Genomic DNA, 18,287 nt, shown 5'->3' with positions numbered 1-18,287 from the left:
TACAGGAGCCTGAAGACCCACACTCAACGATTCAGGAACAGCTTCTTCCCCTCCGCCATCAGACTTCTGAATGGTCCATGAACCCATGAACGCTACCTCGTTATTCCTTTTTTTTGCACTATTTATTTACTTTTGTAATCTCTAGTAATGTTATATCTTTGCACTGTACTACTGCCGCAAAGCAACAAATTTCACAACACGTGTCAGTGACAATAAACCTGAATCTGTTGTTATGAATAAAGTTTATTTTTGAAACTAAAAAAAAGCAGTTGGATGTCACTCCCAAGAGTTCACGAACACCAAAAATTGTTCCTAAATGTTCACTAAGGTTCTAAAATTAAGTCGAAGTAATTCACACACAGCCATAAGCTCAGTGAATTCAGCTTTTGAAAAGCAACCTAATTGTTGCTTTTATTTGGATTCTCAATTTAAGTCCGAAGTAAAATAAGTGTTGCAAGATAAAATACAGAGGCCGCAGTCTTCCTAATTGCCATATGGAACTTAATGCGGGAGATTGCGGAAGCATTTTTTTATAAGTTAACTATTTACCCTCCAGCTCCCCTCCATTATACTTGGCGGGTCAGACAGCTTATCTAGAGAGAGAAATAATGTTTCAGGTCTCTGACCCTTGGCACGAGTTCGAAGCATGTATAAAGGAAGGAAGGAAGGAACAAAGGAGAACCTAAGCCACTAACTTCTATACACAACTCTTCAATTAATGTGGGTATTGTTGGGATCCATATGGTTTTCTGTAGCAGCACCTCTTGTTTGGAGGATGTGGTAGGAGTTATAGAAGAAGTTTTCACTATGAGCACAAGCGCAGATAGTGGGAGTGGGGGAGATGGGATGGTTGGTGCCTTGTTTATGGGGCTGAAAACATATGAGGTACAACGTAACTCCATGACGGACGTTCGCATTAATTGATCAAATATCCTTATGACGTAGAAGGAGGCCATTCATCCCATCAAGTCCACGTCAGCTCTCAGAGAATTCCCACCTGACCATTCCTCCATTGGGTCCTGACCCGAAATGTCGACTGTCCGTTTCCCTCCACAGATGCTGCTCGACCGGCTGAGTTCCTCCAGCGTCTTGCTTGTTGCTCCAGTGTCTCTGTTCCTCCATTTATTTCCTTATAACCTATTCTCTCTCACATGTCCTTCAACTTCTCACTGATTCTACTGCCACCCACTTACAGCAATTGACCAGCACATCTTTGGAACGTGGGAGGAAACCAGAGCCTCAGGGTGAAACTCACATGGTCACAGGGACGATGCAGTCCTGAGGTCAGGATTGAACCCAGGTCACTGGAGTTATTTGTCAGCCGCACTACCTGTTACACCACCCCTCCTTCTGTGCTGCCTTCGAAGCCACAATTGAATCATCTCAGTTTTAGAAAACACAATGGTGTTACCATAATTTGTTCAGATGTTAACAATTAGAGGTTGAATTCTGATGGAAGATCGTCAACCTGAAGCGTTAACTGTGTTTCTCTCTCCACCAGTGCTGCCTGACCTGCTCAGTACTTCTAGAGTTTTTATTTCAGATTTCCAGCATCTGCAGCTTTTTTTAAATGTTGATTAGCTTAATGTCTATATTTCTTGATTGAAGAAGGAAACTCCAGGAATTAGAAGAAAATTGGGAAAGTTTGTAATATGGTCAACTTATGTGTCATACAAATTAGAAAGGGATTGGTATTGATATTGGTGTTGTATTGGTATTGGTATATTATTGTCACTTGTACCGAGGTACAGTGAAAAACTTGTCTTGCAAACCGATCATACAGGTCAATTCATTACACAGAGCATTGAGGTAGTGCAGGGTAAAAACAATAACAGAATGCGGAGTAAAGTGTCACAGCTACAGGGAAGTGCATTGCTTGTAGACAATATGGTACAAGGTAATAACAAGGTAGATTGTGAGGTCAATGATCCATCTCATTGTATAAGGGAACCATTTAATAGTCTTATCACAGTGGGATAGAAGCTCTCCTTGAGCCTGGTGGTATGTGCCATCAGGCTCCTGTACCTTCTGCCTGCTGGGAGAGGGGAGAAGAGAGAATGACCCTGGTGGATGGGGGTCTTTGATTATGTTGGCTGCTTTACCGAGGGAGCGAGAGGTATAGTCAGAGCTCATGGAGGGGAGGCTGGTTTCCGTGATGCGCTGGGCTGTGTCCACAACTCTCTGTAGTTTCTTGTGGTCCTGGGCAGAGCAGTTGCTGTACCAAGCCGTGATGCATCCAGATAGGATGCTTTCTGTGGTGCATCAATAAAAGTTGGTGTGTCAAAGGGGACATGCCAAATTCCTTTAGCCTCCTGAGGAAGTAGAGACGTTGGTGAGCTTTCTTGGCCGTGGCGTCTACGTGGTTGGACCAGGACAGGCTATTGGTGATGTTCACTCCAAGGAACTTGAGGCTTTCGACCCTCTTGACCTCAGCACCATTGATGTAAAGAGGTGCATGTACACCGCCCCCTTTCCTGAAGTCAATGACCGGCTGTTTTGTTTTGCTGACACTGAGGAAAAGGTTGTTGTCATGACAGCATGTCACTAAGCTCTCTACCTCCTTCCTGTACTTCAACTCATCGTTATTTGAGATACGGCCTACAACGGTGGTATCATCTGCAAACTTGATGATGAGAAACTAAGCCAATTGTGGAGATGGCTTAAAAGAGGTCACTTAGAAGAAACGGTAGTACTAAGATCGGGGAAGTGTTTAGATTACAAGGCATAGCTAGCCGGAGCAGAGATAAACAGGTCAAGATTGTGAGACAGAAGCAGAGTTAGAATCAGGTTTGTTATCACGACCTACATGATGTGACATTTGTTGTTTTGCAGCAGCAGTACAGTGCAAAGCCTTAAAAATTACTATAAATTACAAAAATAAATAAATAGTGCAAAAAAAAAGAGGAATAACGAGGTAGTGTTCATGGGTTCATGGACCGTTCAGAAATCTGATGGCAGAGGGGAAGAAGCTGTTCTTGAATCATTGAGTGTGGGTCCTCAGGCTTCTGTACCCCCTCCCTGATAGGGCTAATTGCAGGCAAACTGATTGTTAAATGGGCAGAGTCACAACAGAAGGACAAGACCATAGATCAGAACACCCATTCGCAGGGAGAATGGGGGAAACTGCTGTCTGGCAAAGGAACCAAAGTCCCATTTGTCAGATCGTTAGAGGCAACCCCTGCAGAGGTAAAACAAAAATCAAATACTATAAAGAAAAATGGGTTATTGATTTAACTATTGTAACGCCAATACTAGAAATTGCTGGAAGATTTTTGGGTCAGTGGAGTACCGTTGAGCTCTCACTTGGATTGCTCCCCAGTGCACCCCAGCCTGAATAAACCGACTTGTTTGAGAAACTCACCACTGCTGTACGAGAGATTTTCTTTGCGTGCTGCCCCTTTCTGAGCTGTAACTAAGGGAGCGACAGGGCTCCGGGTGAAAGCTAGAGTCAGGTTAAACTCACAAGTTCCTCTAATATTCCTCCAATGATTTAATTTATAAATCATCAGTGAATACAGTCTGCCTCTTTCGTCTACTTGACCGTCTAGGTTCTGCAGGGTGAAAGTAATTTAAATTTCTTATTCGCACAGCTATATCCTTAACGCCACCAATTTAACCCATTTGTACTGAATTGCATCTGCTGCCTTCTCAGCAGTAGGCTGTACTGGCCCATGGCAGGCAACTTTCACCTCTGAGAAACTGCTGCTCTGGCATGTATCCTGTATCCCATGTGGCCTTCACCATTTAAAAACGTTGAAGTCATTCTGTAAAACAAACAACGAAAAGGCCTCATCCTCAATGTATCACAATGCAAATGCTGTCCGGCAACTCATTTTGACAGAGATTGCAGATGCTGGAATCTGGAGCAAAAAAATTGCTGGAGGAACTCAGCAGGTCAGGCAGCATCTGTGGAGGAGGAAAGAACGGTCACTGATTCAGGTTGAGAGCCTGCATCGGGACGCTGAATCAATTTGATAACTGCCCAGTGAGAAATTATGTCAGTTCTAGAACACAGAACATAGAACAGTACAGCACAGGAACAGGCCCTTCAGCCCACGATGTTGTGCTGAACTAATGAAGCGAATGATGCCTAATCCCTTCTGTCTGCCCACAGTCCATGGTCCATATCCCTCTATTCTCTGCATATTCATGGGCCTACCTGTGAACCTCTTAAACCCCTCTATCATATCTGCTTCCACCCCTGGCATCACATTCCAGGTACCCACCACTCCCTTTGTAAAAAAAAAGCTGCCCCGCACATCTCCTTTGAACTTTCCCCCTCTCACCTTAAAGGCAAGCTCTCTAGTTTTAGACATTTTGACCCTGGGAAAAAGATACCAGCTGTCTACCCTATTGCTGCCTCTCATAATTTCAGAAACTTCACAACCCCAGATTCTTAGGATACAATGTATTGTAAATGCTGAGAAGATATTTCCTCTTGTGGGAAAGTCCAGGAACAGGGGGCATGGTCTCAGAATAAAGGGGCATCTGTTTAAGACTGAGGTCATAGAGTCATAGCATTATACAGCTTGGAAACAGGCCCTTTGACCCAACTGGTCCACACCGATCAAGATGCCCCATCCAAGCTGGTCCCATTTGCCAGCATTTGGTCCATAACCTTCTAAATTTTTCCAATCCATGTACCTGTCCAACTATCTTTTAAAAGTTGTTATTGTACCTGCCTCAACCACTTCCTCTGGCAGCTCATTCCGCATACATACCACCCTTTGTGTAAAAAAGTTGCCTCTCAAGTTCCTAATAAATCTCTCCCCTCTCACCTTAAACCTATGCCCTCTAGTTCTTGATTCCCCAACGTTGGGAAAAAGACTGAGTGCATTCACCCTATCTATGCCCCTCATGGTGACAGATGTGATAGAATTTCTTCTCTTTACGAATTGTGGGTCTCTGGAACACCTTTACACACAGACCTATGCAGGCAGAGTCCTTGGATGTATTTAAAGCTGAGATGGAGAAATTTCTCATTGATAAGAGAATCTTGGGTTACAGGGAAAGTGGACTTGAGGAATGTTGGGTGAGCCATGTTCCTATTGAATGGTGGAGGGGCTGATTACCTGCTCCTTTCCTACTTCTTATGGTCTATGGGCTGAGAAGTAACATTTGCACAGCAGAGAGTCGAACTACCCACCCTCAACACTCAACTGTATTAACGTTGCCAATTGCCTTACTGGTACTGCTGCAGCTTCACAGTTCCAGTAACTAGGGTTCAGTACTGAGCTCCAGTCTGGGTAGAGTTTGCACATTCTCGCTGTGACTGCGTTGGTTTCCTCTAGGTGCTCCGGTTTCATCCCACATCCCAAAGTTGCGCAGGTCAGATGGTTAAATGGCAGCTATAAATTTCCCCTAGTGTGTAGATAAGTGGTAAGTCACTGGGTCAGGATCGAACCTCAGTCGCTGGAGCTGTGAGGCAGGAGGCCTGTGCCACTATGTCAGTAGTTTGATTAAACTGGTTAAATTAACCTAATTATGGAATGAGGTATTCCCAGTCCAACCTACATGTTGGATTAATGAGGACCCGGAACAATACATGGACCATGTGAATCAGAATCAGGTTTATTATCACTGAGATATGAAATGAAATGTGTTGTTTTGCGGCAGCAGTACAGTGCAAAGACATAAAATTACTATAAATTACAAAATAAATAAATAGTGCAGAAAAAGGAATAACGAGGTAGTGTTCGTGGGTTCATGGACCATTCGGAAATCTAATGGCAGAGGGGAAGAAGCTGTTCCTGAATCATTGAGTGTGGGTCTTCAGGCTCCTGTACCTCCTCCCCGATGGTAGTAACAAGAAGAGGGCATGTCCCGGATGGTGAGGGTCCTTAGTGATGGCACCACCTCTTGAAGATGTCCCCAGTAGTGATGGAGCTGGCTGAGTCTACAACCCTCTGCAGCCTCTTGTGATCCTGTGCATTGGAGCAACCAGTCAGAATGGTCCCCACCGTACATCTATAGAAATTTGCAAGAGTCTTTGCAGTTATATCAAATCTCCTCAAACTCCTAATGAAGTAGAGCTGCTGGCGTGCCTTCTTCATCATTGCATCAATGTGTTGGGCCCAGGATAGATCCTCCGAGATGTTGACACCCAGGAACTTGAAGCTACTCACCCTTTCCACCAATGACCCCTCATCGAAGACTGGTGTGTGTTCTCCCAACTTCCCTTTCCTGAAGGCCACAATCAATTCCTTTGTCTTGCTGGCATTGAGTACGAGGTTGTTATTGCAACACCACTCAACCAGCTGTTCTATCTCACTCCTCTATGGAGTTTCCTCTTTTGAGAGGTGATTGCAGCAACTAACTAAGCCACATCCATCACTCATCAAGTTGTTCTGTCAGGTGAAAGTGAGACAAGAGACAAAGTAGGTGAGCAAAGCCGTGATAGCTCACAGGAGGAAAATCGAGAAACTCTCAGAGTTAGGACTACTCAGGGTTTTCAACTGAAGAGAAACATTCAGTAACTGGAGAGCAGCTGGACAGTATCAGAAAGAAATCCTCAATTCTAAAAATATTTCTGTAGCTTAGATTTTTCAGTGAGGTGAGCCACAATTTTAGCATTGTATAAATTAGAAATATTTCAAAGATGAAAATATGCAAAGATGAAACCTTTGGATCCTAAGAGGCTTTAGCACTAAGCGATTAAAGGGGAACCACAAACATCCCACTGGCACATGAAGGTTCTTGGTGGGATGTATCTTCAAACCTGTGGCTTTTGATTGTGGTGGGTGGTCATTGATGAGTTGAGATCTGTTTAATGAGAGCCAATGTTGACCTATCTCATGACTAGCCAATGTATATTCCTCAAGCAAAATCACCAAAAGTGACCCTAATCGTATAAATTAGTAATTGGTAATTGGTTTATTATTGTCAAATGTATGTTGGTTGCTTTCCCGAGGCAGCGGGAAGTGTAGACAGAATCAATGGAGGAGAGGCTGGTTTTCATGATAGACTAGGCTGTGTTCACAGCTCTGCAATTTCTTGCTGTCTCAGGAAGGGCAGTTGCCATATCAAGCTGTGATGCGTCTGGATGGGATTCTTTCTCTGGTGCATCCATAAAAATTGGTGAGGGTCATTGTGGAAATGCTGAATTTCCTTCGCCTGGTGTGCTTTCTTGGTCATAGTGTCTACATGGCTGGACCAGGACAAGTTATTGGTGACATTTACAGCTAGGAACTTGAAGCTCTCAACCATCTCCACCTGAGCACCACTGATACATACAGAGGCAGGTGCTCCGCTCCACTTCAATGACCAGTGCTTTTGTTTTGCTGACATTGAGGGAATGGTTATTGTCTTGACACTGTTTCGTCGTTGTTTGAGATGCGACCCACTACAGTGGTGTCATCTACAAACTTGTAGATGGAGTTAGAGCAGAATCTGGCCGCACAGTCGTGCTGCTGTTTGTGGGAAGATGGCTGCCATGTTTTCTGCAACAGTGACTACACTTCCAAAGTATTCATTGGCTGTAAAGCACTTTGGCACAATCTGTGGTCCTGAAGTTGCCATATAAATGCAAGTCTTTCTTCTTTATCAAAAACACCCCCTGCTCCAACTTTAAATTGATAGAGCATTTATCATACTAGATAATCCCCTTAATCCACAGAGATCTGAATAGTGAATTTGCAATCTATGTGAAATCAAGGCTCACCAACGAGCACTCTATCAATTAAGACAATCTACACCAATTTACATTGTTCACACAATCACACAACCTCACACAATCAAACAGGCTCAGTGGTGTAGCGGTTAGTGTGACTCTATTACAGCACCAGCAACCCAGGTTCAATTCCGTCCACTATCTGTAAGGAGTTTGTACGTTCTCCCCGTGTCTGCGTAGATTTCCTCCGGGTGCTCCGGTTTCCTCCCACATTCCAAAGATGTACGGGTTAGGAAGTTGTGGGCGTGCTATGTTGGCGCCGGAAGCGTGGCGACACTTGCGGACTGCCCCCAGAGCACTCGATGCAAAAAGATGCATTTCACTGTGTGTTTTGATGTACGTGTGACTAATAAAGATCTTATCTCTTAAGTACTTGTATGTCTCCATGTGCATCGCTGGGACTCTGCAGCCAATATTATTTTCTTTTGGAGGTGCTGCTGAAGCAAACCCTGTTATTCAAAACATCAACCTATGTACACTGAACAATTCCACAAAGACTGCAAGCAATGGAAATACTGTATTTATGGTCTAATTTTTTTGCCAAGAATGCAATATGATATAGTTTATCTGCACTTTGAAGAAGGTTTTGGCAAAGTTCCATTAAAAAAAGGGAAATCAACTAATAAAAAAACCCTCAAAAGCCCAGTAGAGAAAGTGGAACTGGATTAGAAACTGGTTAAAATATATGAGATAAGTTATGTCCCACTGGGAGGTAATGCTGACTGAAGGTTACCACAACAGACTGGGTATCAACATCAAATGTAACCTCAAAATAAGGAAGGCAGAAGATACACAGAAGACATGCAAAATACAGTCAAATGCCTTGATCCAAGAGATAATGTATCAGAACGCCTTGACAGGCAAATGACTTTGCCTTTGCTTTAGCTTCTTATATTTTTGACCCTGTTTTAATACGGGGCATTACTTTGTTGACAATTGAGCAGACAGTATTGGCAAGAAATTGGGAAAGAGTGTGAAATACAGGACAGATGACTGGACAGGTCTAGTAGCAGATGGTTTAATACGGAGTGTGAAGTGTTAAATTTCAAAAGGAAAACAAAAGAAAGTAGATAGAAACTGAATAAAATGGATAAATTGAGAGATGTAGGTGTTCAAAGGTATAATTCCTTGAAAGAGAGAATGCAGATGGATAAAGTCAAAGAAAATCTAAACAATACCTACAGTTTTATATAGAAACATAGGGTGCGAGTAATGATGAAAGAGTGATGGCTAAGCAGATTAGATCGACATTTACGGTTATTGAATGAGGAGCCAGCTTATCGAAGCATAGACGATGCTCAGGTGACACGGCGGCGTAGATGTTGAGATGTTTTCACAAGTGGCAGAATCTCCAACGGGGGACATAGTTCCAAGATTAGGGGGTGGACATTTAAAACAAAGGTGGGTAGGAACTTCTTCTCACAGGTGGTGGTGAATCTCTGGAATTCTCTACCTTGCAAGGTTGTGGGGGCTGGATCGTTGGGGGTATTTAAAGAGGAAGAAAGTAAATTTTTGAAAGACCAGGAAACTAAGGGCTCTGGGGAACTGGCACGGAAGAGGAGATGAGGCCCAGGGCAGGCTTGAGGGGCCGACTGGCCTGCTCCTGCTCCGATTTTCTTTTGTTCTTACAATATATTTGCGCAAGGGCACGATTAGCATCTCAGTGCATTTCTGGGAAGTCACCCTCCTCGATCAATGTGTCCCCCTGGACATCTGTCGCCAAGCTCCATTGTACGTTGGTGACACCCAGCTCTGTTCGCCCTTCAGCTGACGGAGTTCTCTAACTGCTTGGCTGTAGCAAGTCCAGTGGAAGAGCAGCAGCATTCACGGGAGAGGACATGATCAAATGGGCAAAATATTCACCGTCCTAAATACCCCATCCAAACCTCGTCATGTTCTAATGATAAGATAAGATTTCTTTATTAGTCACATGTACATCAAAACACAAAGTGAAATTCATCTTTTGCGTAGAGTGTTCTGGGGGCAGCCCGCAAGTGTCGCCACGCTTCCGGCGCCAACATAGCATGCCCACAACTTCCTAACCCGTACGTCTTTGGAATGTGGGAGGAAACCGGAGCACCCGGGGGAAACCCACACAGACACGGGGAGAACGTACAAACTCCTTACAGACAGTGGCCGGAATTGAACCCGGGTCACCGGCGCTGTAAAGCGTTACGCTAACCGCTACACTACCGCACCTGTGGATCAGCCACAAATCGCCCCCCGCAAGACCAAAGCCATGACATTTAGCTCTAGCTGCAAATTCTGTTTCTCTGCTTACAATGGCTCATTTATTGGCTCTGTGATCTCTCACCCCACAGGTCCTTTGCTCTTCTGCGTGCTTGCAAGCTGTACCACAGTCGAGTGATTATGAAAACACTGAACCAATCCAGCACAAGAGGGAGCTCCAACCAAGCACCAGGCAAGGTGTTACATCATACTCACATTTTCGGTCTTTTACAAATAGCTTAAAGAGAACAGCAGATTGGGGCATAGGGTTGCTCAGGTCGTCAGAGTGTCAGAGACTTATACAGCACGGAAACAAGCCCTTTGACCCAACTAGTCCATGCTGACCAAGGTGTCTTTCTGAGCTAGTCTCATTTGCCTGAGTTTGACCCATATCCCTCCAAACCCTACCTTTCTGTGAACCTGTTCAAATGTCTTTTAAATGTTGTTATTGTACCTGCCTCTACCACTTCCTCTGGCAGCTCGTTCCATATACTGACCACCCTCTGTGTGAAAAACTTGCCTCTCAGGTCCCCTTTAAATCTTTCCCCTCTCACCTTAAACCTGTGCCCTCTAGTTTTAGTCTCCCCCACCCTGGGAAAAAGACTGTGAACATCCTCCTTATCTGTGCCCCTCATGATTTCATAAACCTCTATAAGGTCACCCCTCAGCCTCCTTCACTCTAGGGAAAACAGTCCCAGCCTGTCCAGTGTCTCCTCATAAGTTGAACCCTCCAGTCCCAGCAACGTCCTTGTGAATCTTTTCTGTGCCCTCTCTAACTTAATCCCATCCTTCCTACAGTATGGTGACCAGAACTGCACACAATATTCCAAGTGCGGTCTCACAGGCATCCTATACAGCTGTAACATGAGATGCCAACTCCAATGAAGGCCAGCACGCTAAACACCTTCTTCACCACATTGTCTACCTGTGTCACCACTTTCAGTGAACTATACACTTGTACCTCTAGGTCTTCCTGTGCTACAGCACTCCACAGGGTCCTGTTGTTTAATGAGCAAGTCCTGCCCGGGTTTAACGTCCCAAAATGCATCATAGAGTCATAAAGTAATACAGCATGGAAACAGGCCCTTCAGCCCAACTCATCCATGTTGACCTAAGCTAGTTGAATTTGCCCGCACTTGGCCTGTATACCTCTAAACCTTTCCTGTCCAGATACTTATCCGAATGCCTTTTAAATGTTGTAATTGTACCTGCCTCAACTACTCCCTCTGGCAGCTTGGTCCATATACCCACCACCCTCTGTGTGAAGAAGTTGCCCCTCAGGTCCTTTTTAACTCTCTCCCCTCTCACCTTAAACCTCTGCCCTCCAGTTTTTGGTTCCCTTTCCCTGGGAAAAAGACTGAGTGCATTCACCCTATCTCTGCCCCTCATGATTTTATACACCTGTATGAGGTCACCCCTCAGTCTCCTTTGGTCCAAGGAACAAAGTCCTAGCCTGTCCAACCTTCCCCTGTAACTCAGGCCTTCAAGTCCTGGCAATGTTCTTGTAAATCTTCTCTGCACTCTTTCCAGCTTAACGACGTCTTTCCTATAACAGGGTGACCAAAACGGTACACCATACTCTCATTACTTCGCACTTATCTGAGTTAAAATCCACCTTTGCCCACTTCCCCAGTTGATCTAGATCCTGTTGTAACCCTTGTCAACCTTCTTCGCTGTCCACCACACCCCCAATTTTGGTGTCATCCTCAAACTTACTAACCATGCCACCTCCATTCTCATCCAAATCGCTAATATACATGACAAGCAGCAGGAGACTGGCAACACCTGGGGAGCTGTGTTCTGCACCCTGGTCAGTGCCGCCCTTCACCAGCGAGCACTGGCCCCGTGCGCTCCTCAGGGCTGCATCCCCCTGCAAATAATTTCATGACTCGTAAGCAATAGCAGTTTGAAAACTCGCGAAATGACCGCTCAATCCTAGTTTCAGTAAATTACTAAAAATACAAAGCAAAAGTACCGAAGCAAAGAAATAATGCAGAAAATGCTGGAAACACTCAGCAGGTTCAGGAACAGTGACTTCCCTTCAACCATTTGGTTCTTGAACCAACCGGCAAAACCCTAATCACTACAGTTTAGCAATACGATGACCACTTTGATCATTTTGCACTAAAGTGGACTTTTTTTTTTGTTCTAATTGTGTTCTTTCTTGTTAAAATTGTGTATAATTTATGCTTAATTTATGTTTTTCTTGTGAATGCTGCTTATCTGATGCTATGTGCCTGTGATGCTGCTGCAAGTAAGTTTTTCACTGCCCCTGTGCACACATGGATTTGTGTAGATGGCAATAGACTCCACTTTGACTTTGACTTTGAGATCAAGCAGGATCAGTGGAGAGAAAGACAGGGTTACTGCTTGTGGCTGAAGTCAATTCATCAGAAACAGAGCTCTGGCTAAAGGTCTTCAAACTGACACATTAACTCTCATTCTCTCTCCTCAGATGCTGCCTGACCTGCTGAGTGTTTCCAGCATTTTCTGCTTTTATTTAACATTTCCAGCATCTTCACTTTTTATTTTTGGTCTTCATTTGTTGTAGCGATAGGCTTTGATAGGCAAATGCCCTCACCTTTGCTTTGGCTTTTTCTGTTTTTGACCTTGTGTTAATAGCAGGGTTAGAGAAGCATGATTTCACCAACAATGTAGGGAGAAGACCAGGCAGGAAATTAAGGAGGAATGTGAAATGTTTCATGCAGCTACATAGGAAAATGTGAAGGTCTGGTAGCCAGTGGTCTAGGCTGGAATGTGATGGGTTAAATTTTAAGCAAAAGACAATGGGAATAAATATTCAGTCCAAAGCCAATGAAGAAAAAAAAAGTGTTCATTTTTTATTCAAAGCCAGTGAAGAAAATGAACTCCTCTTTATATGGGCTATCTTCCCACTGCATCCTCAGTCCTAGTGCAGGGTTTTGCCTGAAATGTCGACAATTCCTTTCCCTCCCACAGACGTTTCTCGACCGGCTGAGTTGCCCCGGCAGGTTGTCTGTTGCAAGCAGGGAATGGGAGTTCTCTGTAAGCTGTTGTGGACTTGATAGGTTGAAATGGTTTCCTACGTTATAGTAAGCATGGAAGATGGAAAAAGAGAAATGCAGAGACAGAAAAAGAAGGAAAAGGAATGAGAAAGAATGAGGAGGAGGAAAGAGAGAGGAAGAAAGGAGTTTGTGGAAAGTGGGAGAAAAGAAAGACAAAATAAAAGAGTGAGCGGCATCAACATAATGAGGCAGAGTCTGTCCACAGTAAACGAGGCAAATAGAATATCGGACACAGAACAGAACAGCACACGAACAGGATCTTCAGCCCATGATGTTGTGGTAAACTAATTAAGCTAATGATGCTTAATTTAACTAGGTAGTCATTAGTTCATTTGTCCACAAAACTAACTATGGTCTATATCTTAATGTTATTATTTATTTTAACATTTACTTCTTGCTTCTGTTAACGTTAGTCTCTTTTGCATTGCTTTTTTTCTATAAGAATGATTCTCCAATCTGAATCTGCCGCACTTGAGGAAAGGCTCATCTCCGGAAGATTTCCTCTCTTTGACGGCCTACGTCTGCTTCCATTTCTTATGTATTTACGTTCACAGAAGCAAGACCTTCAGAAACTCGTGACTCAGCAGTCAATGTGGCTTTACTAAAGAGTCTTCGACTTTGCAGCTCTGCTGTACATTCCCAACAGCTCCAATCACCCTTGGCATGCTGGTGTGCATTGTGGGCAGTTGGATTTTTTTTAAGAAGAGAAATATATTTCATTTGTGGATTTGATTTAGGTACTACAGTCTATTAGAATACAGGCTACATGTTCATTTCTCTATATTAAATCCTAGCTCATATATCTCCTAACCAAGGAAGTTATGGATAGTATCAAATGGTATCAAAAACACATAATGTAGTGGGCTGGAAGATTAGGAAAATTTTAGAAACTAGCAAATAATAATTTTATAAAAACAGAGAGGGAAAATAGAATGTGAGAATAAGCTGACAGGAAATGCAAACAGTAGGAGTTTCGACAGGTATATAAAGAGAAGTGTAGCTAAGATAAATATTGGATAAGCAAAGAGACTGGAAACTTAATAATACAAATCCAAACTACACACCTGCAACTATTTTGGCCACTGATTAATGCATAAAAATCTTTGTGATTCGTTGCTTCTATTGATACCATTTTCAAAGACATCTCTCTTTGGGTCTTTCACAAACTTAGAAAATAGGTGTTTGATCTCATCATCTATGTGGTGAATGCAACACAGCTCCTTGTGGGACACCATCAGCCACACCCTGTTGAATTGATCATCTGCCAATTCTTCCTATTATCCGGCTCTCTGCATTTATCTAAATAGGGCGATGATATGTCTTCCATGGGCTTCAACTTTAGCTGATAGTCTCTGAGGATAGGTTTTGAAGATCTTCAGGAAGTCTGTATAATATTTATAGACATTTCTCTGTCCGTTACTTTGAACTTTTTGAAAAAATTCAATTAGATTCCTCAGGCATAAGCTATTTATTACAAAACCATACTGTGAAAAATTTCAAAGGGCTCAGTCATCTTTTAATTATAGACTTCAGTAATCTTCTGACAATAAATGTTGTGATGTCTGTTGTAATCTCTTTGCTATTTGGATCTTCCCTGGTTATCAGGATGTCTGTGAATCTATGCACTTTTGCATGTAAATACATTTCCCTTGTGGCCCTTTTCTTTGCTGAGTAGGGCTCTTGCCGCTGAGAATATACACTAGTTCAGGGTTACATGAAGATTTTTGCAACATACCTTCTTGTCTTCTGCTATATTACTTATTAGCAGATTTGGCAGCACAAGTTGATAGGGCGGTAAAGGAGGCATATGGCATATTGCCTTTATTAGTCGAGGCATTGAGTTCAGGAGTCAAGATGTTGCAGCTTTATAAAACTCTGGTTAGGCCACATCTGGAGTATTGCATTCAATTCTGGTCGCCCCATTACAGGAAGGATGTGGAGGCTATGGAGAGGGAGCAGAACAGGACGCTGCCTGGATTAGAGGGCAGTACTATAAGGAGAGGTTGGACAAACTAGGATTGTTTTCTCTGGAGCAGTGGAGGCTGAGGGGAGACCTCATGGAAGTTTATAAAATTATGAGAGGCATAGATAGAGTAGACAGCCGGTATCTTCTACCCAGGGACAAAATGTCCAATACTAGAGGTCATGCATTGAAGGTGATGGGGGGGGGATGTTCAAGGGAGATGTGTGGGCAAGGTTTCTTTCACACAGAGTGGTGGGTGCATGGAATGCGCTGCCAGGGGTGGTGGTGGAGGCAGATACGATAGAGGCATTTAAGAGGCTCGTAGATAGGAACATGAATGTGCAGAGGATGGAGGGATATGGACCATGTGCAGACAGAGGGGATTAGTTTAATTAGGCATCATTAGCTTAATTGGTCTCACAGACGTGGTGGGCCGAAGGTTCTGTTCCTGTGCTGTACTGTTCTATGTTCTACGTTTGTTCTGTAAGAGTCCACATTACAACTCTTCCATGTATCTTGTTTTGTTCGGTGGTGTCAAGGAGCTTCACATTGAATTTCAAACACAGAGTCTTCACCTGACTTAATCTGAAAAAAAGATTAACCTGACTATGTTTTCAGCTGTTCATTTCAGTTGTAGACTTCAGTATTCTAGTGAGACGATTTCGAGGGAGCTTTACTTGGTGACTAAACTGGGAGTACCTGGTAGGAGATTTATTCTAAAACTATCTTACTGCACAATGCCTGGGTGTGTTTGATAAGGCTCTGTAGAGTGACAAGAACTAAAAAAACCGGAAGTACATCGGGTCAGGCAACAGCTGTGGAAAGAGCAACAGAGTCTGAGGTCTGAGACTCTCCGCCAGTTCTAACCAAGGGTCTTCACCCTGAAACATTAACTCTTTTTCTCTCTCCACAGATGCTGCCTGACCTGCTGAGTGTTCCTTTCTTTTTCAATCTTTTTATTAGTTTTCAAATTAATACAGATTAATATATAACATCAATGTTTGTACATGTAATACAAAGAGATCAGGAGAACAATCATGACATGGATAATCATAAAGAACAATAAAGTATATAAAAAATCTGTAGCTCCAACGATCTCTTAGTGAATGAATATAATATAAAAGAAACGAAAGAAAAAGATTTATTATAAAATATAAAAGAAAGAAAAAAAAATCCCCAAAACAATAAGAAAATTTATTAGCAGTATATCAAACCAAACTAAACTAAAGAAAAAAAAATTCAAAAAAAAGCAGAAAAAAAAACTGGACTAAAATTTCTCAATAGAAACAGAGCAATACTATGTCATCAACTCTGTTCCTCTAAGTTGAAAGGTTATTACAAGGGGATCTATATCATGTGAAAATATTGAATAAATGGATTCCAAACTTCTTCAAATTTAAGCGAAGGATCAACAGTACCACTCCTAATTTTTTCCAAGTTTAAACATGATATAGTTTGAGACACCCATTGAAAAGTAGTAGGGGTATTGGATCCTTCCATTTAAGCAAAATGGATCGTTTGGCCATTAAGGTAACAAAGGCAATCATACAGTTAGCAGAAGCAGATAAATGGCCAGACTCTATCCTTGGTAAACTAGAAATTGCAGTGATAGGATGAGGCTGTAAATCAATCTTCAATACGTTTGAAATAATGTTAAAAATCTTTCCAATATTTTTCCAAAAGAGGACAGGACCAAAACATATGTGTCAAAGAAGCCACATTCGATTTACATCTGTCATGTATAGGATTTATATGTTGATAAAAACGAGCTAGCTTATCTTTTGACATGTGGGTCCTGTGAACTACCTTAAACTGTATCAAAGAATTTTTAATTGGCTTGTGTGTGTGGAAACCAGCAGCAATGGATATTAAGGCATTTTTGGAGTCACCAACCCAAAAGGGATTGGAGGTGGCGAAAAAGGATGATTTGATAAAGATTGCTACAAGGTTAAACCTTACAGAAGTAAAGCAGTCTATGAGAAAGGCAGATATTCAGAGACTGATAGCTGGCCATTATGTGGAAAAGAAGGTGTTTGAGAAGGAAGTGTTAAAACAGTTTCCTGGCAGTGAAATAGCAATTTCTGAGGCACAGGTGCAGCTGGCAAAGATAATGTGATTGCTGATTGTCTTTCCCGATGTTAAATGGGAAACATGTATCTGTACTAATCTGATAGTCTGTGTTGTGTAGCATGATAATTATTAACATTACTAACTGTATGCGCAGTTAAAATTTTCTTGGGAAAATTTTTTTTTAGGTGGGAGGTGTTACGGACTCAGTAAAAGTCCCTTTAAGATAGAGAGTGTGTGTGTATGTGTGTGTGGGGCGTGCTTACGTCAATAGAAGATAAAGGACGTAATGACGTTGTTGAAGAGGTCAGAAGAAGAAGAAAGAGAGAGAGAGAAGGGAGAGAGACACCAGCCTGCTTGTTTTCTCTATCGATGGATGAGAAACAATAACTGTGTTTGCCACTGAAATTCATGTATGGAAGTTGGAAGTAATCCGGTGGAGTTCACTTTGTTGCTGACCTGTAGAAGGAAACAGGTATTTGTGTGTGGACGACCACGGTTCGGATGCTTTTCGGGGTGAGGAAGTCACTACCGAGTAAACACTGAAGTGTCGTTTGGGTTCCATCGTGGAACATTTGGATTTCGTATGTACTCTCTCTCTATGTTTTTCTACATCTACATCTTATCTTCAGACAACGGTGGTTGTTGAAGAAGCCCTTGCTCATGTTTCACCTTATGGCTTGCGGAACTGAACTTTAAGAACCATTCAGGAACTGAGAGTTTTGGACTTTGTCACACACACACACGACGAGTTTAGTTTTGGGGTTAACGTTCGAGGTTTAACATTTTTGAATTCTAACATACTAACATTTTTACTTTTATTTTACGTATTATCATAAGTAGTGATTAATAAAATAGTTTTTAACACTGAATCATGCTCAGTGTGTTTCTTTTGTTGCTGGTTTGTGACACTGGCACACATTGAAGATGTATTAAGTAACTGAAGAATTTCCTTCCCAGTCTCTGTAGGTAGAGATGTCTGGAGTTCCCTTTCCCATTCACTCTTAATTTTGTCCAGTGGTACTGAAGAATTTTCATAATTAGATCATAAATTATTGCTATCAAGCCCTTCTGACAAGGATTAAAACCAAAAACTTTTTCCATAATTTCAGTTTCGTGAGGTGTTGGAAAAGAGGGTATAGTAACTTTTAAAACATTTCTAATCTGCAAATATCGAAAAAAGTGTGATCTAGGAAAATTGTATTTGTTAGACAATTGTTCAAAGGATGAAAAACAGTTATCAATGAATAAATCACGAAAACATACGATTCCCTTCCTTTTCCGTATGGAAAAAGCTGAATCAGCTCTGGATGGA

Source organism: Pristis pectinata, chromosome 29, assembly GCF_009764475.1.
Source record: "Pristis pectinata isolate sPriPec2 chromosome 29, sPriPec2.1.pri, whole genome shotgun sequence".
Lineage (NCBI taxonomy): Eukaryota > Metazoa > Chordata > Chondrichthyes > Rhinopristiformes > Pristidae > Pristis > Pristis pectinata.
The sequence above is the reverse complement of the archived record's forward strand: the minus strand, read 5'-3'. Positions refer to the sequence as shown.